This window comes from Rousettus aegyptiacus, unplaced genomic scaffold (assembly GCF_014176215.1).
Source record: "Rousettus aegyptiacus isolate mRouAeg1 unplaced genomic scaffold, mRouAeg1.p scaffold_m13_p_7, whole genome shotgun sequence".
NCBI lineage: Eukaryota > Metazoa > Chordata > Mammalia > Chiroptera > Pteropodidae > Rousettus > Rousettus aegyptiacus.
Genome location: NW_023416310.1, coordinates 9,613,153 through 9,636,867, shown reverse-complemented (window position 1 = coordinate 9,636,867; position 23,715 = coordinate 9,613,153).

Here is a 23,715-nt window from a genome sequence, read left to right as displayed (position 1 = left end):
CTGCTACAGAGTGTGAGGTGGAGAAGTGGAGTGTGAGGGCTGCTGGGGTGTAGGCTGAGCAGGATGTTTCCGATTGCACTGGAGAGAAAGATGTGGACAATCTCAGAGTTTTACAGACCAAGTCATGGTCAGAGAATCAGAGTGCTTCTGTAACTGACCTCAACTAATTGCTTTCTAACTGCCTTGCAGCTTAATGTATCATGAAGTTTGATCATGAGGTTGTAGATAATGGCACAGTATAATTTACAGCTGCACCTTATGGGGAAAGTGAGGTTTCTTATGGAAAAGTGAGAACATTGTTTAAAAAAAGAGTGAGATTTAAAAATTGGTATGGAAGCATTTGGGTAGAGTCGGCCGAATCAGAGTAGCTTGACCGTTCTCCAAATCTCTCTGTGCCTACTTGGCCATTAAAAGCAGCCATCTCTGCCACTGTCTGAGGAGGCTTCTTTCCACTTCGTCGAAGACCACGTAGTGCTAAATCTCCTGAAGGCACAGTTTCACCACCCCTCATTTCCCTCATTGCATCCAGATCCATAACTAAGGCAGACCTTAGCATGCCTAAGAGGGAGGAGAATGAAGTAGGACCCAGGAGGGAACAGCACACATGCCAGAAGAATTTCAAGACGACAGACTAGGGAGGAAGCTATGTAATGTTAGATCGGGCCAAACTTATCAAGATGTATGTACTTACCAGAGATTCTTGATTTAGTATGTTAGCTTGCTCAGAGTGATTCCAGCAGTTTCTTTTCTTTCTTTCTTTTTTTTCTTTTCTTTTTTTTTTTGACTTAAACATGGACTCAATGGCGGCCTCTACTAAATGCAACTGAGACGTCAGAACTTCCTTGGTATAAAATGCATACAAAGGTTTAAAGAGACTAGAATGTTGGAATGGGTTTATCATGTACAACTCACTCATGGATCTCCTTACAGGAGGGGTCACCCAGATGTCACTCTTTTTACAAAGTTGTTGAGAAATACGTTGGTGATGAAAATATCAATATACTTGAAAAGCTTTGTGATGGCCATCTGTCGTAAAGGTTTTCTTGATTTCATTGGGGATGATGAGATTTCAGAGAGGCGGATGCCAAAGATCAGTGTTTTGCCTCCAGAAACAAGGTGACTGTGGTTAATGAAACTGACCGTAGGACTAGCATGGTGGTGAGAACCCCATCATTGTTTAATTTGTCATGGTATCCTTTAGAGTGAATAAATGCATAGCCAATAAAAGCTTTGTAGAAGGGATTTTAGATCTAGTGAACAATGTCTCAAATTGGGGCATCGCAAATGAAAAGTCATAGTCTCTCATTTAATTTGCGGACCTATGGGAGCTACAGTTTTTCAAATAAATGGTCATGCTATAACTCATGCATCAGTCTTCCTCCTAGGAGTATTACACGTAAACTGCAGGTGTGGCATGTGTACACAACTCATGTTGGATTTGTGAAGCCAATCCTTTGGGTATACTATGGCCCTTAGAGCTGGATTTAGGCACAGATGAGTGCTTATTGATGCTCAGGCCTAAACTTTGATACATTCATGGATTCATGAGAATTATTTCTAAATCCTGGAGCGTTCTTGGTGGCAATCTCATCCACAGATTGTTAGTTTTGAAAGTTTACGACCCTCCGAAAATTGGATAAAAACAATGAATATGTTCTCTAGAAAAATGAATGCAAACTTACACAACACTTATATTTAGTTTTTGGAGGTTTATGGACCCTCTGAAATTCTAGGTTAAAGCTCCTGGAATACAAATAATGCAGTGACTCAATGAAACAATGGACAAATGTTACAATCAAATACAATAAGAAATACACATGGCCCCCCAAATATGAAAAGATTCTTATACGCACTAAAAATAATGCAAATTATTCCAAGATACAACTTTTCACTAGCCTTCCAGGCCGCTCTTCTGGGTTAGGGCAGAGATAGAGCAAACATTCTCCCTATTTCCTCTAGCACAGAATGGGGTATATAATCATTTCACTGTGTGTGCGAGATCTCTCTAGTTACATAATGACTAAAAGCAGATAAAGATCTAGCCAAGAGAACAGCAAATCATGGACACGATGCTCATAAAAGTCCTTAGCCAGTCTCAGGGCTTGGCTGCCAACCTGCTCTGGGACGATAGGGGTGGATAGAGCCAGGAGTGAGGAGGTGGCGGTGGTGGTGGGGGAACAGCAAGGAAGGCCAGCCCTCGACTGCCAAGAACAGCAGGTTGCAATACTTAATGTCCACGCTCATGCCAGTGCGCTTAGGAACTGTTGTTATTTTTATGAGAAGAATGCAGAGAGGCTAATCTGTCTATTTATGTCTGTCTGGAACCATGTAATCACTGAAGGATGTTCTGGTGCCAGAATCCAGCCGTGGCTCTTCCTCTCCCATGATGTCTTTGGGAGGCTGGGTCTGATGTCCTAGCTTAGCTCTACCGAGCAGCTTGCCAAGGGTTTCAAGCACCAATGGGATGGATAGACAGGCAGATGGAAGGAGACCTGGGAAAACTGGGAGAAATGAGTCAAATACTTTTATCCATTTTAGAATTTTGGCAAGTGGTAATTTTAGGATATGTTCTTGGAGTCTATGATTGCTGTGAAATGAGAGTCTTTCCCATGGATTCTGACTATTTGTCTGTCCGTCCGTTCATCCATCCATCCATCCATCCATCCATCCATCCATCCATCCATCCTTTGAGTAAGCAAGCATTCATGCCAGTCATTTTGCTGGGCTCTGGAGATACATAGGTGAATACGACATGCTCTTCTCACTTGCAAGTGTTAAGATGTGGGGGAAGCTAGCAACACCAACCATAAAACAGAGGTCTAGTGGTCAAGGAAGGGGGTAGGAAGTAGGAAAAAGCTTCAGAGAGCAGGTGACGCTTGAGCCGGGGTCTAGAAAGTGAGGGTATGTTTGCCACGTAGGCCTAGAACCCCTGCAACCTCACCAGGTCTTCAGAGGATGACTTGCGGGTAACCTCTCTCTTCTCTGACAATATCTGAAATTCTAACGAGACTTATGCTTTGCAAGGGCGAGGGCGGGTGATTCCCAGCCCAGCATTAGACGCTCTTACTGGCCTGACCTCAAGCCACTGTTTTTATTCTGTCTCCTGCTGCTCCATTATGTCCCGGCTACACAGGGCATGCCATGCTCTTCCCTGAGCATGCCCAGCAGGTTCCCGCCTCCTTGCCTGTGACCAGGTTGATCTCTCTCCTTTACCCCATTAGGTTCTGCTTGAAGCCTAGGATGTTGCCCTACTGGGGAGTTCAGTGCTGGATTTATGAATGCACGAACAGGGAACTGAGTAGCGGGGAGACCCCTTTGAGTACAGATGTGCATCGAGGAACTATGTGTGGCAAGGCTGGGGGTTTGGGGGTCGGTACAGCCTGAGGAGGGGTGCTGTTTTGGAAACAGGCCTACGGCTTCTAGATTAGAGGAAGTAGGTGATAGGCATGACATCCACCTCCTATACCTTATTCCTGAGGTCCTTCTACTCAGTGGAGGAAATCATTACCTATGGGAAGGAAGGCTTGAAAAGGTCATGTGGATTTCTGCCTTCTGCATTCTAGGGATTTCTAAATCCGAAGTTCTGATATTTCCCCAAGTTTTGGAGGAATTACTGTTTCACAGTGTCCTTTTCTGAGCTAGGGGGAAGTAGAAGCTAATTGTTCTGAGGGGCTTCCTGAATGGATTGAGCTAATTCCTTGGTAGCATCGGACTGTGACCCAGGAGGGAACAAGGCTTTGGCTACGGAGGGCCATCTGCTCTCCAGCTGGGGCCAGCTGGGCTGCAACAACCAGCCCTAGGCCTGGCCCCTTTCAGCTCACCACGGCCTGATCCACACAGGCTGGCAGGGGCTGGGCATTGTCTGGACAGTGACTGAAGCTGCCGTGGGTGTTCCTGGTGCCACACTGGCACTGAGCTGGGGTGCAGGAGAGAGCCACAGGGGCAGAAGATACAAGGGTGAGTTTTCTGTTAGTATTTGCAGCAAACTGGGTGAGGCCCTCACCACCCAGGGCCTCTGTTCTATCTGCCGTGATGAGGCGGGTGAGCAGCTCTCTAAACATCTTTCCAGCTCTGTGAAGTGGACGGTGCACAGAGCAGTGCCAGGGCCAGTTCAGGGAGGGCAATAAGACAGAGAGAAGTCACAAGGGCTTGGCTGTTGCCACCCTCTCCAGTCTCTGGACATGCCGTGTCTAGTAGCTGGCTGGCCCTGAGGAAATTAGGCGGGGCGCCCCATGAGCAAAGGACTTCTTTGGGGCACCATGTGCTTCCCTCTAGCAAGTGTTTGCTTATGTCCCAGCCAAGTGTCCACACTGTGAAGGGGAAGACCAGTTCCTGTCCCCAGGTGGCCTAGGACTACAGCAAGTTGGGCTCTGATCATTGATGGGGTCCAGCACCAAAGGGGGGCCCCATGGGTGAAGCAGGTAGAGAGAGCTTCCCTGAGGCGGTGGGGCCAGCGCAGGGCATCGAGGGGTAGGATTTTCCAGGTAAAGGGCGGAGGAGTCTGTAAGAGGGGGAGGAGGGGCAGTGGTTTTTCTCTGGTCATCCTGGGATAAAAAGGGCTGGGCTCTGCTCATTTATTTGTTCCTTTGTGGGTCGGAGGTGGCTAGAGGTTTATCTGAATATGTGCTCTATTCAGCTGTCTCTTAGAAGCTTGGAAGGGGAAACTCTGCAGGTAAAAAGCCAGGCACCCAATGCCAGTATCAAAGCTCTGCTCCAGCACACCTCACCTGGGAAGTGAGCACTCCAGGTCAGGGTCCCCCCCCCTCCCTCAGCGTGAGTTGGGACCCCAATATTAAGTTTGGATTCCCTCTGCACACGCGGCTATCCAGAAGCTTAGCATTTTGCTGCATCAAGGGGGACTCGTAGTAATAAAAGTACGTTATTACATCATTATGATGCTGATTATTTTTACAATGGCCGCGGGGCGTGAATGAGCCGGACTTCCAGATTTTGCACCCAGACTGCACCGTTCTGGGGTGCTCCCCGAATGCTAGCCATTTCCGCAGCGCGTGCACCTTGAGCGCTCACTCCTGCTGGGGGTCAGGTGTTATTGAGGTCCGGAAGGCTGAGGGGCAGAAAAGCGGCCGGAATGTGGCCCTGGGGTTGGGGCTTCACCGTGTTCATCCGCTACCGTCTGGCTCTCGCAGCCGCGTGCGTCTGGGCGCTGGGTCTTTCGGAGCCTTGGTTTTCTCATCTGCCGAGTGGGAATTCTTTCCAGAAGGTTTGCTGCCTGTCCTTGCGGCTAAAGTGGTGGCACGTGGTCGATGTTTAGTGGTAACTTACTGTCACTGCCAGTCCCACGTTCTGGAACAGCTTCTTGGCCCGTGAAGCGGAGATTGTTCTTAACAGTCAAGTCGCCTTCTCCCGTGGGGAGTCCGGGTTTTCCTTCCCCACGGCAGGTGCGTGTGGGGATGGCACAGGGCGGTGTGGGCCTGCTGGCCTGTGTCTGACGCTTATTTCACGGAGGAGGACGGGGCCTGTGAGCAAGGCACCGGCTGGGGGCCTTGCTGGAAAGCCTGCCTTTGGTCTGCGAGAAAGAGTGAGAAGCAGCCCCCAGCTCCCCTAATAACTCTTCTGATCTTGGGGATTGTTATTCATTATGTATCTTTTTTCTCCTTCAGAGAGAGAAAGCATCGGCGTGCCAGAGCGCTGTCATGGGCAGGCCGAGATTTATTGCCTGCTCTGTTTTTTGGGTTTCCTCCGCGCTCGTCCTCGTCCAGCCTCCGCGGGGAGCGTGGGGCCGCGGAGCTGCCCGCGCCTGGCCTGGCGGGCAGGAGGGACCGGCGAATGGCGTTGGCTCTGGCGCAGGCGCAGAGCGTTTGGCCCGTCTGGTCTTCTCCCCGGCCTCTGTTTACGTATCCACCGAGCTCAGCTGGCCTGGCACTCAGAACCGGCATTGTGTCCTTGGTGACTCACTCGCACCAAACTCCGCTGGAAATGCTGGAGAAAGTGGGTTCCAGGGACATTTTCGGTTTTATTCCAGTGGTAAAACATTTGGTGTTTGTCTCAAGGTTTGCTCAAACCCTTGGCCCCTGGTGGAAACTGCCTCCCGGTGGCAGGGGGTGGGTGGGCCGCATTCCGGCCTCCCCTCCCTGGCTCCCATGACCCCACAGACTGGGAGTTCCCCTGGGGGGCAGGGTCTCATTCATCTCTGTGTCCCAACCCCCGAGGGGTGCTCGGTGACTTGATGAACAGGCACTGCCAAGTGAGTACCAGGGCCTGTGCCCATGCTCGTTGGCACCCTGGAGGAAGGACGGAGCAGGCAAGGGTCTCAGGCAGAGGGTCTCAGGCAGAGGTGGGCAGACAAGGGCGGAGCCGGGGAGCAGGGAGGCAGCGAGAGGGGGTGCTGTGGGGTGGAGAAGGCAAAGGATGCAGGAGATCTAGAATAAACCAGGGCCTTGTTGCTGGTCCCTAAGGTGCTTCTACCTGCCACTTGGGGAGAGAGGGTGGCGGGGCCAGCACGGGGTTCGCTGACCGGCCCCTTGCTGGAAGCCCGCCTGACTGGCCCTTTCTTCTGCCTCACTCCTTTGACCCCAGCAGCCAGGCCCCCCCCCTCTGTCTCTCCCCCTCCTTCACCTCCTTCACTAGCCTGAGGATTCCTTGCGTGCAGGGCACAGTCCAGGTCCCCTTCTCCGCCCCCCCTCCCCAGCCTTTCCCTTTAAGATTCCTGTTCGTTTCAGACCCTTTTTACTAAAATAAGGTCCTAGGGAGAGTGAAGGTTATGCGTGTGGGAACAAAGCTGGGTGCACTAGGCCCCGGTGTGGGTGGGGGGAAGGTGGTTGTCTCCCGGCGTCTTTGGCAGAGAAGGCTTCCTTCTACTTGGCAGGTGTCTGACTCCAGAGAGCGCTCCCCACTGACTCTACTTCTGTTCCCTGAGGCTCTGAACAAGCGCTGTGCATCCCTCTGCCCCAGGAGCTGTCAGCTGGGGCTCCAGTTCCCCGGGTGGGGGGTGATCGCTTGCTCCCGGGGGGTCTGGGAGGGACCCAGCTGCTGCTTCCTGGTTTCTTACACGCTTGGGAGCCGCGTGTCTTAAAGCTGGGAACTTACAGGCTTGGGGACTGCTTTCAGGGCCAGTGGCAGGCGACGCCCTCTGAGGTGGCGTGGAAGTGGCCTGGGCCTGCAGAGCGGGAGTCCCCCCTCTGCCTGGGTTCAGCAGGGGGCTCTTTTCCCTCTGCCACGTGACTTCCCTTAGGGCAGGGTTTGACGATGGAGGGGCCCGGCTCCCAGACACCAGGTGTCAGCCTTCCACTGCTTTCCTTTCTCACTCCCATTTCATCTCTGTGACAGCCGCCCCGTGAATCGAAGATACCTTGGCCCAGGGCGGGGACAGGCGGATCCGAGATGACAGAGGCAGTGTGTGGGGAAGCGAGGTCAGACCTCCACACTCTGGATTCCCAGCCTGGGGCCCCGCAGTGACCTCAGCTGCTCCGGTTGCTTGTCCCTGTGGGAGATGAGAGCGAAGGCCCTGATGACGAGCCCCTCGCTGCCAGGCCCAGGGTGGGGCGCGGGTGGCGGGACTTCTCCGTGAACCCAGACCGCATCTGGTTTCCTCCTTGGCTTCTCTTCCCACTCAGCTTCTTTCTGATCCTGGTCTCCTAGATTTTAGTTTCATGTTTGCCTCGCCACTTCATTAGGATTTAAGGTCCAGAGAGGTAAACCCAGTTAACAGGTCGTTTGACCACGCTGTAGGGCACGTGCGGCCGGAACCAGATGCCCTCCCCCCAGCTCGAACGCCCCACGCCCCTCAGCTCATTCCTAAATGCTCTAACTCCGTGTGGGTTTGGGGCAGCATTTCCTGTGACTTCTCCCGCTTTGCAAGAGGAGGAGGGCGCATCACAGGGGCTGCTGGCTGGGAGCTCACGCCCTCCCCGGAGTCCTCTGTCTTGGGTCAGTCTGTCCTCCCTAAGTCCCTTCTTCTCAGGAAGCTGCTGTTCATATGTTCCATTTCTCGTATCAAGCAACTGTCTTGCAAACAGTGTTGTAGGTAATTCATAGGAATGGCTGTTGTCTTTGGAGGCTGGTGCCTGCGAAGACCAACCTAATACTGCCAGCTTTTTTTCTTTTTCTTTTTTTTTCCAGCTTCCCTCATATTACTGTAAAAATTACAGAAAAATATTTGGCTCGTCGTCTTCAACAATATATGTGGCCGATTCCCTGTCATTGTGTTAATCCTAGAAAAATAAAACTTTTGGCACCGTGCAGACTTTCCCCCGGTAAAGGGGAACGGGGGTCCCCATGGGTATTGAAAGCCATTCAGTGTCTTTCTCTGTAGCTTTGTGCCTAGGAAGATCCAGGCAGGATTAATTGGACTGGGTCAGGGTTTTAACTGTTGTCGTCTCGGTTGTGGCTGAATGTCGGGGTGTGGCGATGCTGTGTACAGTCCTCAGGGACCGGGACTCTGGGGCAGCTGACAGCCCGAAGGCCGGATTCAGGCTGGAAGGAGGCAACCTGGCAGGGCCGAATGCAGCTGGACTCGCGGAGGAAGAGAGAGGGTCCTGGCTTGGATGCCAGTGAGGACGCAAGGAATGTCCGTGATAACAAGATCCCATTGTGGGTGGTTTGCCTGTTCTGGAACACGCTTATAAAGTGATTTTTATTGAAACCGTGAGGAAGTCTTTCTTTCTTTCTTTCTTTCATGGGAGCCTGTGGGCTAAGGAGGGCCGATGTGACCATGTTCTTCTTATGCATGAGAATGTGGAGGCCCCGGTAGGCAGAATGACCTCCTGAAAGCCACATAGGAGCTTAGAGGTCAAGCAGGGACTTGAATGAAGGCTGTAGGATTCTGGGGCCGCCTTCCGTCCGCCTCACATGGCTGCCCTTTCTCTCCGCTATTCCACTACCGCTTATCTGCATGACTGACCGTTCCCTCCTCAGTGGTTTGCTCTGTTTTCTCTGCTTTCGGAGACACCAGCCGAGACCTCCGTCCTGGTTCAGTTGACGCTCCCGGCAGGTACCACTGCTCTCCTCTCAGTCTCTGCTCTGCCCACGAACGGCCTGTTGTCCCCCTTATGTGACAGGTGTCCCAATGCCAAAGCCTGGGCCATCCCGTGCCATCCCTGGATTGGGAGGCATTGGCCCCTTGAAGCCTGCAGTCTAGCTCTCCCGCTGTGCAGCCGGAAACATAACTCTTACTTCCTGGCTTCAGGATCTGTCCCCTGGAAGGTAAAATTTCTGTTTTCCTCTTTGAGGATCATCTGAGCAACGCTGTATTTCAGTTTATTGACTTGGCATGAACGTAAAACCACAGGTGGGGAAAATACAGCCTTTCCAGTTCAGGGCCCAATCTTTTGGGAAAATGGGTAAGGGAAAACTGGCCTTCTAATGGTCACTGTCCTTCTGCCATTAAGGAAGGAACTGCCAGGTCTGAAGGCTGAACCAGACTTTCCTTGGAGCCGTTTGTGGCTCACAAAGTTGCAAGAGTTTCCTTCAGTTGGTCGTAATGCTCCTCGGAATTCACAGCGTGAGCTGTCCTCCGGGGCACTGCCGTCTTGCAGGAACCCCACATGTGATCCCAACATTGTCCAGGGGAGTGGAGCCAACCAAAGGCAAGAACGGGCACGGTGGTCCCCTGCCCAATTTTCTGTGGGATGGCATAAGGGTCAGCACTGTGTGTTTTCGAGGCTCTGGGAGTTTTGAAATTGGCTTCCAACGCAATTGGTCATCCCCCAATTGTTTTTGTCTCTGTGGCGGCTGGCAGAGCTCAGTCACTGAGTTAGAGAGAAGCTTGGTAGTGCGGACCGGTGGATGCTTTGGGAAATCTATTTGTTTTTAACCTATCTCTCTGTGATTTATGGATTCATTCATTCATTCTGTATCATCCTTGTTTTTTTTTTTTTCCTTCTATCCATCTATGAATCATCATCGATTCGACCATATCTAATTTTTAAGAGCAATTTCTGACCAGCTGGGGCAGAGACACACTCGTTCATAAACTACGTGTACTCAACAATATCTATTATTTGAACAACTCCAAAAAACGACGTGTGTTCTCTAGCTTTTCAGGTCTCATTTTTTTCTGGAGCATAAACTTGAACCCAGAAATGAGTTGACCTTGTAGTCCTTTGGTTCTTAAGAAGGCCATCTTTTCTTTTAACGGAGCTTTACACATGGGTCTTTGCTGACACGGTCGTTTATAACTTGGTTTACCGGTGACCCCGTACCTCCTTTTGAACTGGGAGCATGGTTGCAAGGCCGTGGCCTCACTCTCCAGTCTGAGGACTGTCAGTCCCTTGTCTCTATCCCACGCTCCATTCGTAACGCCCTGGTAATGGCTCCAGAGCACAACCCACTCTTCTGTGCTTCCGCACCTTTACGCGTGCTGCACCCACGTCCTGAAATGCCCTCATTCGCTCCGTTCACCTGCTGAGCTCCTTTCCACACATGGGATTTCATTTTGGGGTAACACCTCTCAGGCGAAGCTTTCCCTGCTCCCTCCAGGCAGTGTTAGGGTCACCGCCTCTGCTCTTATAGGTCCTAACACACTAGGCTCTTATTATCTGTGAGCTCCTTAAGGGTGCAAAGTGGGTCTCGGTCCTCTTTCCCTCTCCCATCAAGAATAAACCTGCGCAAACTAAAAGCAAGTCATTTCTCTTGGAGACCAAGGAGATAATGAATTTCAATAAAAATATTGTACTTAAATCCAAAACCATGCTATAGGCGCTATGTCGCGTTGGGTCACAATATTGCCTTGCATGTAGATTGAGTATGAGTGTGTGCACCTGTAGTTTCTGGGAAGGCTCCGAGGCCACGGTCTCTCTCTTTAGTCCTCAAGGCATTTACTGCCAGGGGATTGCGGCTGTGGGTAACAGAAATTTGGTACTTCCAGTACAGAAATAGTCCCTACTTATCCTGCAGTTTTTTCTACGCAAGTCAGCACCTCTGCCCTAAATGACACTCAGTGGGGTCCTGGCAGGAATGAGAGAGAGGTAACCAAGGAGTTAATGAAGGGACTATTTACAGAGTGTGAGAAGGGTTGATGTAGCACCCTGGGGCCAGCAATGATAGGGAGCAAGGGGAGGGAGGGCTAGCTATAGCTGAAGCTATAGGTACAATCACAGCCGTGGAGAAGGCTGCCCGAGAGGAGTGGGGACTCTGATAGAAGACGCCACAGGTTTGTGGTGGGGCGATGGGTGAAGGGAGCAATAAGTACCCTGCTCTTACTCACCTGCCACCCTCTGCCTCAGTGCTTACACCTCCCACTGGCCAAACCCAACTGGAAGCCAGAGGGCAAGGGAACCTGTTTCTGCAGCACCAGGGCACAGAGCAGCGTCGCGGGTGGGACTGGAGGGGCACACAGAAACTCCAGCATGGGCTCACTGCACCTGGCCTGTGCTCACTAGGCCACCTGCATATTAATATACCCATCTGCAAATGAGCAGGTATACTCCCGAGGACCATTTGTGCCCCTACAAGAACCTTTATCTATGAGGGGTGGCTTTTACTCCCAGGTGAGTTTGCCAGGGGTCTGAGGAATGGAGTCTTGAATAGTCTGGTAGAGGTCACTAATTTCCTATGAGGACGTGACGCCCAACCAGATGGGCAGTGTGTCTTCCATCTTCTGCCTTTCCCCCGTAGGTGCAACCAGGGGGCTTTGTCCTCAGCAGCTGGGAGGTGCGGGAATGATGGGAGCAGACAGCCTGGCCAAGGAGATGAAGGAAGCCAGGAGACCCTGTTTAACAAAACACCTTGGCACACGTTTGGTGTGTGTGATTTGCGAGAGAATGGGATGCTCTCTACCTGGACGTTGGGGCAAAAAGTAGAGCAGCCGTGTGGTTTAGTCAAAGGAATTAAGCTTTGGGACCTAAGCCCATATCCTGGATCCAGTGCTTAATTTCGTTTGACCTCTCTGAGTCTCGGTTCCTATGACAATGAAATCAGGATAATAATTCTGACTTTGCAAGCTTATTGTAAAGACTGGAGAAGCACATGCGCATAACTGACATGTAGCAGAGAACAACAGCTCCTGGAGAGTAAGTACTCACGTGAGTACTTCCTGGTCACCTGAGCCGAGCTTACTTTGATCCAAGGCCTCTCTGGAACATGCTGCTTTGAGCCTCCCCCAGGTGAATGACCTCAGGAGAAACTAAGGCTACGCAAGAGCTGTGAAAATGTCCAGGCCCTAAAATGGACTTGTTTTTCACTTCCCCACAAGGCACTTACTAGGAAAAGTTGCGGAAAATTCGGTACTCAGTTTATAGTCCCAAGAACATGAAAAAGCTCTTCTGCCAGTTAAAAAAAAAAAAAGATAGATGTTGTTTCTGGGAGAAGGAATGTCATACGGTGGCTCAGGCAGGAGACGGTGAGTCAGACGTGCTGAGAGCCGGGCCAAGCTGGCCCCTCAGGCCCCCCTGTGAGTCAGCGCTGCCCACGAGGCTGGGCGGGCAGCTGGCCTGGTCTCGTACCCATGGAACTGCAGCTGCGCTGTCCACCACCCTCTCAGGGCCGTGGGAGAACGTGTCCCCCATGGGCATTGTCAGCCATGGCCAACTTGGGGAGCTGCTGATGCAGTTGACCCCCGACCCATCCTTTTTTTGTAAACTTCATCTGTTTCTAGACGAAACCCTCAGCCTCCCTTCCCAACCTGACCACACGCTCTTGCAGCTGACCCAGAAGTTCCTCTTTCACGGTTTATCTCCAGGGATCTGGTTGGTAGCGATGCTTGGTCTGCAGAGCCAGAGGAGAAGAGAGTGCTCTCCTTGGAAGAGGGAGCTGCAAAGGGTGGGTGAACCATGAACGTACCTGGAACCAGAAGGCTGTCTCAGAGGGCTCCAGGCTGCAGAAATCAGGATGGAGGAAACCAGACATTTAAGTCACGAGAGGAGGCAGCCTCCATGGGCGACGAGAAGTTCTGGGCAGCCTCCACAAGAATTGTGCCGCAGAAGGTGGGGGAGGTGGGCGGAGCTGAGGGTGCAGAGTCTGTTTAGAAGTTCTGGTTTTAGTCCAGACTCTGTCCTTGACTTGAAGAAAGGTTGGCCTCAATGATCTCATTGTTCCTTCTCTGCATAATGGGATGATTTCTAACTCACAGGGATTTGAGAGGAGAAAATTAAGATAGTTTATGTAAAAGTACATTGTAATATACACATTTAAAAAATAAATGTGGGATGTTACTACTATTAGATAAGGAGAGAAAGAATCAGAGAGGTTAAGCGACTTGCCTGAGGTCGCACAGCTAGTATATAGTAGGAGTCAGGACCCAAACTCCGGTCTCCTCTTTCTGTTATTCTCTGTTGTCTTGGTTTCTTTCATTGTTTTGGGGAAAACAGAGTATTGTAATGAGTTGGTCCTTTTATGCTCAGGGTGCAGTCCCTTGTTGGTTAGGTGGGACCTTGGGCTCTCCGGCTGGCAGCCTCTGGACAGCATTCAGGGGCTGGAGTGGCCTCTGACTGGCCTGTGGCTCTTGGAGGAGCTGTGCCGTCAGCGGTGGAATTCAGCCAAGTGCCCACGTCTGCCTTACCAGTCCTGTCCTGGCTCCTCTGTGGCAGAGATTGCTTGTCCCAAGCATCCACTCTTCTCGTTGACCATGCTCTATCGGCCTCTGTGGTTTTGCTGCTTCCTTATCAGCCTGTAAGCTCCAAGGGGCCGGGACAGGTCTTCCTCATCGTGACTCCCACCCCTGTGGGTAGACACCTGACACGGGGACTGGCCTGCGGGAAGTGCTGGAGCAGCTGGTCAAGCCATGGGGAAGGTCGGCCACCGAAGGGGCTGTGGCCCACCCCAGGGTTTGGTCAGGGTTTGGGCAGTTCACAGGGTAGATGACCGGGGTTGGAGGTGGCAACCTTGCGAAGTACAGAAAACATCTATCCTTGTGCATATTTTATGTGTTTTGGGAGGGCGTGAGTGTGGGAGCGACTTCATTCACGTTTGTCGGGATTAGCTGTGTGGCTCAGGAGAGGTCGGGTCACCAGCCCCTGCTCTTCTGTGAAAACGTCCTCTAGGAGTCAAGCTCCTATCAGCTTCGGAGTCATGGATGATCGCAACCCCCAGGGGGCAGATCAGGGGCCCCTGGGGGCCTGGCCGACCCTTTTCTTCACGACCCTCAGAGGAGGAGAAGGGCCTGAGTGGGGTGGTCTCCAGCCCTATTCCATTTCCTTTTGAAACAGGACACCCCTGGTTCGTAATGAGACTTGAGACTCCGTGTGACTGAGGACAGAGAACTGTGCGGTAAGAGATGGGACCCAGTGTAAATCCGCTTGTGGCGAGTCAGCAGAGAGCCAGGGCCGGGGACCAGCTTTCTGGTTGTCCAGATCCCATCTGTCGTCTTTTATTTCTCTAGCCCTTTCATCCTTAAGATTCCCTTCCTAGTAGCTGTGGGTTGGATGGAGCTGTGTTCAGGTGAACAGAGGCGTGGGGGGCTGAGAGTCAAGCAGGCCCAGGTGGATAGAGACAGAGTGAGCCCCTGAGGACACAAATGGAGACCCCCCATTTTCTCTCCTTACACGTGGGGGTGCAGCACAGGGTGGGGGATCGCAGGCAGGGAGGTAAGGTGGTGAGACTTGTGTTTTAGAAAATCAGTCCCCATGGACTAGGTGGTTGGAGAGGTGCAGAGGAGGGAGCCTTGTGGGAACACGGGTTAGGAGGTTGCGGTCCAGCTGCTCCATGCACTACGTGGGTGCTGCTGCTCAAACCCCAGGTGGCAGCCCAGCCCACCTGTGCCGGCCATCATGGAGAGCCTTCCTTGGCTGGGTTTGGAGAGGCAGAGGCACAACGAAGGTCAACGTGCTGGCTGGGATCTTGGCATTGCTGCCCCTGGACCCCTGCGGGGCCATCAGCCTTTCCCACAGCCTCCTCTGCTGCCCGGACAAGCTTGGTCTACAGAGACTATTCTGTTCCATGGTGGGTTGGACATGGGGTGCTGCTCTGTCCCCAGAGGGGGCTGTGGTGGTCCTGGAAACAGAGTTTAGGCATGGGGGGTGTGAGGCCAAAGGTGGGTCCACTTTTACCCATGAGGGGCCGAAAGACCTTGAGTCCAGATTCCTCCCCTGAAACACTCATGTTGACCTGGACCCAGTTAAGGGACTTCGTATGGGTCACAGTGGGAATTGTGACGGTCTAAAGCTCCTTGCCCTCAGAGCTTCGGTCTGATGGGTGGCTTTAAAGAGAACACCAGTTTCTGCGGTATGAGGCAAAATTGTGTGTCGGCCTGCCGGAGAGGTAGAAAGGTGTCGTTTCGGGTTCTTGGAGTGGAGAAAAGGCAGCACCCCATCTTGCTAACTGAAGAAGACTTCAAAAAGCAGGTGACATTGGAGATGGATTGATTACGAGGGGGCCTCTGACTCGAGCAGGGTTCGCACAAACAGAGGTAGTATTGGATGGTGCACTTTCCGCTTTCTGACCCCAAGCTACCATTTACCAAGTAGCCGAAGCTTGTTGAGAGCTTCCTAGGACAGAGTGTGCTCAGCATTACCTCAGCGCATTCTTAGGGGGACTCTATGAGGCGTTCACAGCATTACCTCTGTTTGGAAGACAAGGACACTGAGATTCAAGCAGCTTAACTTGCCCAACACACCGTGACTGCTAATCCGCAAAACTTGGATTCTAACACAGGTTGATTGGATCCCAAGTCTATCTTCTTAACTACTCTGTCCAAAGTCCCTTGTAGGTTTAAAATGCTCCTTTCTTTTCTTCTTCCTGTATTTAAGGTCCTTTGAAACCTGTTCCTTGTCAGCTTTCGAGACGCCTTCCTTTGCTTTGCTACATACACTGTGTTCCTACACAGCATCCGTGACCCTCCCTCTGGCTTTTTTTCTTGCTCGTCCCTAGGGTAAAACACATAGATGTGAAGAGGAGCTAGAGTCAAGGGGATGTATGTCCCTCCATTGTGCCATGGCTAGATTTTCAGCTCCTGAGCTGATGGCTACGCCCTGCACTTCTCTGTCAGCCTCCGAGCCTTTAGCCGGGCTGGGAGTCCATTTGGGGTTCCATAGATCATTGCACGTGAGTGAATTCAAAATGCCACTTTTGTCTGTGGTGTCCCAGCCATTTCTACAGTTCCTGTCCGGCCAAGGCTGGGCACAGTGTGTACTCAGTTGATAAGTGTTGGGTGAAAGAATGAATGGTGGAGTAACTTGATTTTCCACAATCACTGCCTTCAGCAGGGTTTCTGGACTGAGAATAGACAAATAGTATTTCTCCTGGCTTTCTGCATAGTGAGTGCCATGTATTTTGTTAATCTCCCATTTCTTAGAACAGCTGGGGGCCCCTCTAAGATGATATTCTTCTTCATTAATAAGGTTTAATTAATTATTAATTATTTATCCAGTTCATCCAACAGATATTCGCTCATATTCTGCCATGCACCCATTACCTTTTTTAGGTATAATAGATACAGTGCTGAACAAAGCCACACCCCTGCCTTCATGGAGCTTGTTTCTAGAGGCATCAGGAGCCATTTAGATGCTCCATGGATTCACGGATGTCTGCTGGCTGATTTATCCTTCTGTCATGTGTTAATTTGAAAAAGATTTAAAGTTTTATCGTATTCTTAACCTTTCAGCCATCGGGTTATTGCTCCATTTTAGGGAGAACGTTTACCCAGCTACTAAATCATCGGAACTCTGCAGGGAGACTTGTCTTCCTCGGAAATACTCCCGTAACATCTGTGATTCATACCGCTGGTTTCATGTGAAGTAGGGATTCCCACTGAACATCACAAACTGGTTAGATTTGGCACCGACCGACATACCAGTTAGGAGGCAACCTCAATACGACCTCAACACCGCAAGCAACGCCATCGCAGGGGAAAAACATTCGCACAGTCCTGATTCCTGTGTTTTCCATTTATAGGACTATTGTCAAGCTAATGATGTTTCAGCTTTTGTGACACTTTCTCATTTATCCAGGGTTCCTCCTGTAAAGTGGGGATGCAGGAAATCCAGACAGACACAACCTCATGATTCTTAGATGCGAGTATCTTCAGAAAGAGTGGGCATTTTTAAAATTGGCAAAAAAACGGCCAGGACGTAGAACCCCACGTTTATAAAATTCCGCTTGCTGTCGCCCTCTACTTTTCACGACTGGTTGTGTTTGGAGGTGTGACAGAGGCGTAACCGTGTAACCAGGATTCTGCTTTTCACGTGCGGCTTGGGTAAACTTCCTAATGGTGTAAAGTCATTATATTTTTAATTTAATTGGTTTCTCCACACCCTCCAGGCAGCTGAGAGGAGGAAGGAAAGGAATCCAAGTCTTTCGTTTTAGAGGTGTGAACTGCTTTGGGCCATGGTAGCAGTGAAGGGTCCAAACATCTCGATGCTTTCAACTTTTTTGATTCGAGCCGTGAAATGTTTCACAAGGCTTTATATTTAACGTTGGGGATCCTTTTAAAAAAGAACAAAAACATCCCCTCCTCCCCTCTCACTTTACTAGTCTGGTTTGCCTGTGAATCGCACATGCCCACCCAGGCACTGGGTAGCTCGCTCCGAGTGGGGTCTCTGCTCCCAGCCCCCCGGCTGTTGGCTTGTTGGCTTTGAAGCATATCTGGCCTTCTCACTTTCTTCGAATAGGGCTCCAACATCTTGCAGCTGATGTGTTTGCAGTAAAAATGTTTACAGGCCCAGAGGAACATTCGCAACATTGCCAATGCTTTTTATTAAGACCAAAAATGAAGCTAAATTATAACTGTGTGGATAGAAGAGTGTGAAAATCTTTTATTCTAATAGTCTTGAGGACTCGGATCTTTCTGTTTTGCTTTCTAGGCAGTTGGAGGCAGGGGCTTCGTTCCTAATTAGGGAAATTACTGATATTACAATTTGGTGTTTATTGAGCATCAGAGCCATACGATAGGTACAGAAGAAATTCTTTGGGAGTTTTGAGGCGAAGGTGATCATTACTGATTAGGAGATGAAAAAGACTTCTCAGAGGAAGCGTTTGGTAAGTTTGGGGGATGAGTGACAGCTCAGCAATCAGCGAAGGGGGGTTTTGATGGAGGAAGAAAATTCCTTTCCAAGAGCCCAGTGTGGCCGCAGCGCAAAGCGGTAGGAGCAAGTGGGACATGGGCCGAAAAAGGGATTGAAATGAGATTGTGGCAAGATTTACACCTGAAGTTTGTCATGGTGATGGAAGAGCATCTTCATTCTGAAAGGACAGTTTTTTTTGGCCATCCTGGGATGCTATTGCCATGTGAAAGTACATAGGGGACCTGCCATACTCAGCCTCGAGGGGTCCTGCCGGGCCGCTGAGGTTGGGCCCACATGGTCACTTGAGGAGTTTCTACCATAAGAACATTGGAATGATGTTCTTCAGTGTGTGACTTTGGACAAGCTCCCCAAAGGATAAGACGGCCAAACGAAGCCATTCCTGTGGGTGGTGTGGTCGGAGTCACTTAGTAATGACACGGACATCTTGGCAGTTTCCCATGAAATGCAGGTTCAGTGTGCAACACAGTGGTGGCTACAAGCCCTCCCTGCTGGGGGTGTCTAGAGGCAGAGTCCCAGCCTGGGTTTGTGTGATCCTTTCCAGATTCGCCACGTCTTGGAGTGTAAATCTGCCCACATGACTGGCTGGAGTCATTCTTAGGCTCTATCTACTTATCTGGGTCTTGCTTTTCCATTATATTGGGGAGAATACAGGAAGTAATGGAAAGGCATATAGGACAGACAGACAGACAGACAGACAGGTGTACTGGAGAACCTCTCAGCTTCAGCTGCCCAAAGGACTCCGAAGGGCCCCTGCAGTGGCGCTGGAATGATGCTTCCTTCCCGGCCGGTGGTGGGAGAGCCGACCCTGCCCGTGGTTTCCGCCCCTCGGTGGGCTGCTCGGTGTGGAGCTGCCAGCCCTTTCATGGCCAGGCTGTAAAAACTCTGCAGCTACGTCATTTGCTTACTCACATCAACAGCAGTCATAGTACTGAGCAATATTCCCGAAGCATCTTCTGGATTCCAGGCGACGTGTGCCCTGGGAGGAGCCATGGGTGTCTGGGTATAATGTCCAAAGCGGTGCTGAGTCCAACCTGTGTTTTGTCTAGTTTGGCGAAACTCTGAGATGCATTGCGATTAGATCACAAGCTGCTCATGGCACTATTTGTGTAGGAAAAGTGCCCGTATGGGGCTTTTGTGTTCCAACCCACTCGTAAATAGTAACGTGGGGGAAGTGCAGCTCGTCGCTCTTTCCGTGATAAAATCGACCATGATGCAGTGGGAGGATGACGAGAGCAGGGGTCCAGGCTCCTGGCTTCTCGTCCCACTGTCGCTCACTGGCTCAGTGACTTTGGATGAGTCTCTTTTCATCAACGGGTTTCATTTTTCACATCTGTCAAACTACGTGAGCTTTGCGGCCCCCTCCAGCTTTGAGAGGTGGGATGCTCCATAAACTCAGCAGCAGCGGGGGACATCTTCCATGGACCTGCTCGCTACTGGAGGCTCTGACGTGGCAGCGGCGATCAGACAACCTGGTGTCAGCTACTCGGTCACTCGCCAGGCCACGCGTTAGAAAACGCATCCCCCCCGCCGGTTCTGGAAACCGTACACTGATAATCACGTACGTACGTGTAAAGCAACCCAAGAGATTTCTGTCGGAGACGGAAGGGTGGCCATCCCAACCTCCTGTTGTGTAAATGACGGAGAGCAGAGTGACCTCCGTTTAACAAGCACAACCAATCGTTAAAAATGGCACTCCAGCCCTTTGACAGCCAGAGGGGAGGAAGTCAGAGAATGGGAAGGAAGAGCGACACACCTGAAGAGAGAGGCACAGCGAGAGAGAGAGAGAGCGCGAGACGCCTCAGTCCTGTGAACAGGTATCCACTGAGGACAGAGAGCCGCATGGAAGCTGTGAACGTGAACACATTTAGGGCAACGACAGGCTTTCTCTGAGGACGTCAGCCCAGGGCCACCCTCAGTGGGCGCACAATTCCCGATGGAGTGGGGCCCTTTGGGTTCTGCCTGAGGGCAGTCACACTTCCCGTCCGGTTGTGGGGGAACTATGACAAATGCTTGTCACGCCTGGACAAGTAACCATGACCCAGGGAGCTGGGCGAATGTGCCGTGGACATGTCCCTTCAGAAGGTTTGGAAGGGTGACAGTAAAAATCTCGCTGCTCTTGACCGGGGAGAAACTGGCAAATGCTCTCCTATACAAACCTCATGAGTAAATATTTTACCGAACTGTGTTGGGTGGGTTGAATATCAATGGATCAGAATCAGAAACCTGAATTTCTCCTGGGAATTCTTGGTTTTCGGAATCAGGTGTCCACACAAATCCATTCGGCCTTTTCCAACAATCTAAAATTCTTTCTGGAGTACGCACCGAGTGCCCAGCCATCCAGGAGGCAGCTGAAGGCTGGCCTAACCGCATGGGGTGGGGACAAGTTGTGGCGGCCCATGACGAGGCTGTGTTGGTCTGGGTGTGAGGCGGGACACTGGACAGTCTAGCGAGCAGTGCCTCTGCTGGCCGCCTGCTTGTGTTTCCATGGCAGCTGAGAGGGCTACTTCCTGTCTAAATACCAGAGGGCCCTTCTGCAATTAGGGTGGCCTGCTGTCCCCATTTGCTCAGGACTGAGACTTTTCCTGTGACATGAGACTTTCAGTGTTCAAACTGAAGAGTCCTGTGCTACCTGGGGGTGGTGGCTCGCCCTACCTGCCACTGATTTTGCTTACAGGAGCTGTGATTAATAGGCCTGTGGTAGCAGTCACTTTACCCATGACCTTCCCTAGGGCTTGCTAACCAGTGGGAAAGAAGCCAGAAATCACAATGGCGCAGGTCTCTGGGTTCTTGACCCAAAGATGATCCCTTGTTTATGTGGCGGAAGCCCATAAACAAACAGACTCTCAGATATGTCTCCCTCCTCTCCCTGATACTGACCATGAAGCGAGGACAGGTCGATGTCACGGAGCTAGGTGGCCCCTGCTATCAAAGAGTGTTTCATTATCTCATGTGGAGTGGGGGCTGCGGGGACACACACCTGCTTTTCTATCCAGTACGATGATTTCACGGATCTCAACCCGTTAACGACCAAGCATCCCCAAGATGGCTGCCTGTCAAAGGCTGTACCGGGCATTGGGCCAGGGCTGGGGTGCAGCTCCAAGTAAGATCTGGAGCACACTGGACGTGGGCTCATGTAACTCTCACGTTCCGGACAGTGTGTTCTGTGCCTTCGGAGAGAACACGGGGCTGCAGGAGGCTGGGGAGGGGTCACCTTCTCTGGCCCATCTTACCACCTTCGTCCCAGTTTAACGTTTTCTTCCTAATTTTCGTCCACTGAACCACTGTGCCCCTCGGCACCTGACCTACGTGCGAGTCGTTCTGACCGCTTTCTCCTCCCGGTTCCCATTTCTAGAGTGCAGCTCCAGGGTGTTGGTTCCATCACAGCTTCTCTCCCTTTCCTGTTTCTGCTGGATCTCCCTTGCGCGGATCCCGCCGAAGCTCTCCCTGCCTCCGGCTTCCACCGCCTCTATCACCCTCTACCAGACGGGTGTTCTCGGGGGCCGTCTTTGACCTCGGCTTTGCGGCGCCATGGTCAGTCACTCTCTGCTGACGTCCTCCACGTGAAGGCCAGCTTCCGCTCCCCCACCTTGGCGTCCGGCTCTGTGTCTCACCTCGTCTCACAGGACCAGGTGTCCAGGCAGCAGGCTCACCACGCTTTGTCGGTGCCGCGTGCTCTCTTACTCCACTATTCTTGCTCTTCAAAGAATGATTCTTGCTGGGGAAATCATGCGGCCTCCCTGCCCCCTGCCTCCTCCCCGATTTGGGCCTCTCCCTGCATGGCTGGTCTGGACTTCCAGGCTCTTTCTCACACCCATTCATTTACCTCCTGACCCACCAGCTGCATAGGGGGTCCGGGGGGCCAGGACTGAGCCCAACTCTAGAAACTGACACACATACAGGCTGGACACTCCGCTTAACGGAAATAACTGGGTCAGTGAGAGAAGCTGGTCTTATTAGCTCAGGGGCAGTTCTCAGGGTCTTCTGGTGCACTGGGAAGTGAGACTTGCAAGATCCAGGCTCCTATACTGACCTCCAGCCAGCGCTGAGAGCCCACGTGTGGGTTAGGAAGGCACAGGTCTGGTCACTGATCGGATGGGGTTGGGCTGCGTGCTGGCTGTGGCTCAGGAGACAGCAGACAGCTGATTAACGGCCTCAGGGAAGCTGTGCCCCCAAGCAAAGCCACAGTTATCTTGGCAGAATGATTTTATGAGCTGGGAGTATCTGTAAGAAGCAAAACAATACTAAACAGAGATAAATCCTTACCTCTCACAGGATCATGCTTTCTCATCTATGGTAGATTGAGCAGTTTCAGCCCATTTACCAGATGAGGAGACCAAGGTTGGGAGGTGTGAAGGGTCTTACCCAGGGAACCATAGGTAAGTGAGAGTCCTTGCTCTGTCCTTCCCGGACATCATGGAGAGGTCATCCTAGCCTGTATGGCACACCAAGTACCCTTGGGATTGCAGGGATGATCATCCCTCTGCCCTCAGAGGGGGTATGAATGTGTGAAGGACGAGGAGGAAGAGTGCGAGGGGTGCCTCTGGGGGTGTTCTGAGGTTTGCACCATGCAGCCAGAAGTGAAGACATTTCATCCGTGGGGTCAGTGGCACCTCGGGAGGGTCAAGGTGCATTTACTGAGTACCTGCTGAGCTCCAGGTGTAACGGGAGTAAAAAGCCAAGTGGGTAATTGGTTTAAGGAAATAGGGCTTATTTTTCTCAGCTACACAAGAGGATTAGAGGCAGAGTCCAGGCCTCTGCCGTGGTTCATGATATCACGTGTTCCAGCACTTTCCATGCCTAGAGTATGGCTTTAATCCTTAGGGTTTTCTCATGGTCAGGAAGTGGCAGCTCTAGCCCAGCCTCCCGCCCGGAGAAAGATGCTAAGGGAAGCTCGTGGAGGAAAGGGTAGCTCCTGGGTTAGGAAAGAACACTGCACAGGTAGCAAATCGACTCTCGGAGATCTCCCGGCCGGGACTGTGTCCCGAGGCGCCTGAGCAGCGGGGGAGGCTGGGAAGGCAGGTGTTGAGCTGGATGCTTCGCTGCGTGACGCAGCGCTGAGTTTCTTCAGCAAGGAAGATGGGGAGGATGGAACCAGATACGCAATGCGCAGGGTTGGCGCCCCCAGGCCTGGCCGGGCTGTGCTAGGAGTCTGTAGTGGGGGTCCAGGGCAAGTCGGAGGGGAGGAACGCCTTTTCCTTCTCCTTGGAAAGCAGAGACGAGAGAGGAAGACATTCATGGAGCGGTGAACACTACCTCGTTTTGCTTGCTGAAAAGGACCGCCCCGACTCAGCCTACGGGGGGCGCTGCAGCTCCGGGACGGCGGGCTCCACCCAGCCAAGTGAGGACTCACCCTCCGGGACTTCCGTCTCTCTCCTCCCTCCCTGCCAACCTCTTATCCACCCTTCAAGGCCCGCTCAGATAGGCCCTCCTCTGTGAAACTCATTGCCACTCCATGAGAAGAATTAATCTTTCTTTTCTGTGCTTTCATGGTACTTTTGAAAATTATGTTTTTATTGCAACTCTTTGACTTGTATCACAATTGGGCTCGTTCGCTGGTCTGTCCTCTCACTAGGCTCCTCAAGGTCAAGGCTCTGTCTTTTTCTTCTCAGTGTCTCTAGGGCCGAGCTCAGGCCTGGCACAGAGGAGGTGCTCAGTGAAAGATGTGGCCTGTGACAAAATCTAATGTTACCGCGAGGAGTCTATTAGCTTTTCCTTCACCTATAGAGTCTCTGGGGCTGTATTGCAGCTGGTAGCTACTCTGACCACCTCTCCACTCACTACCCAGAGTTTCAGACTTGTT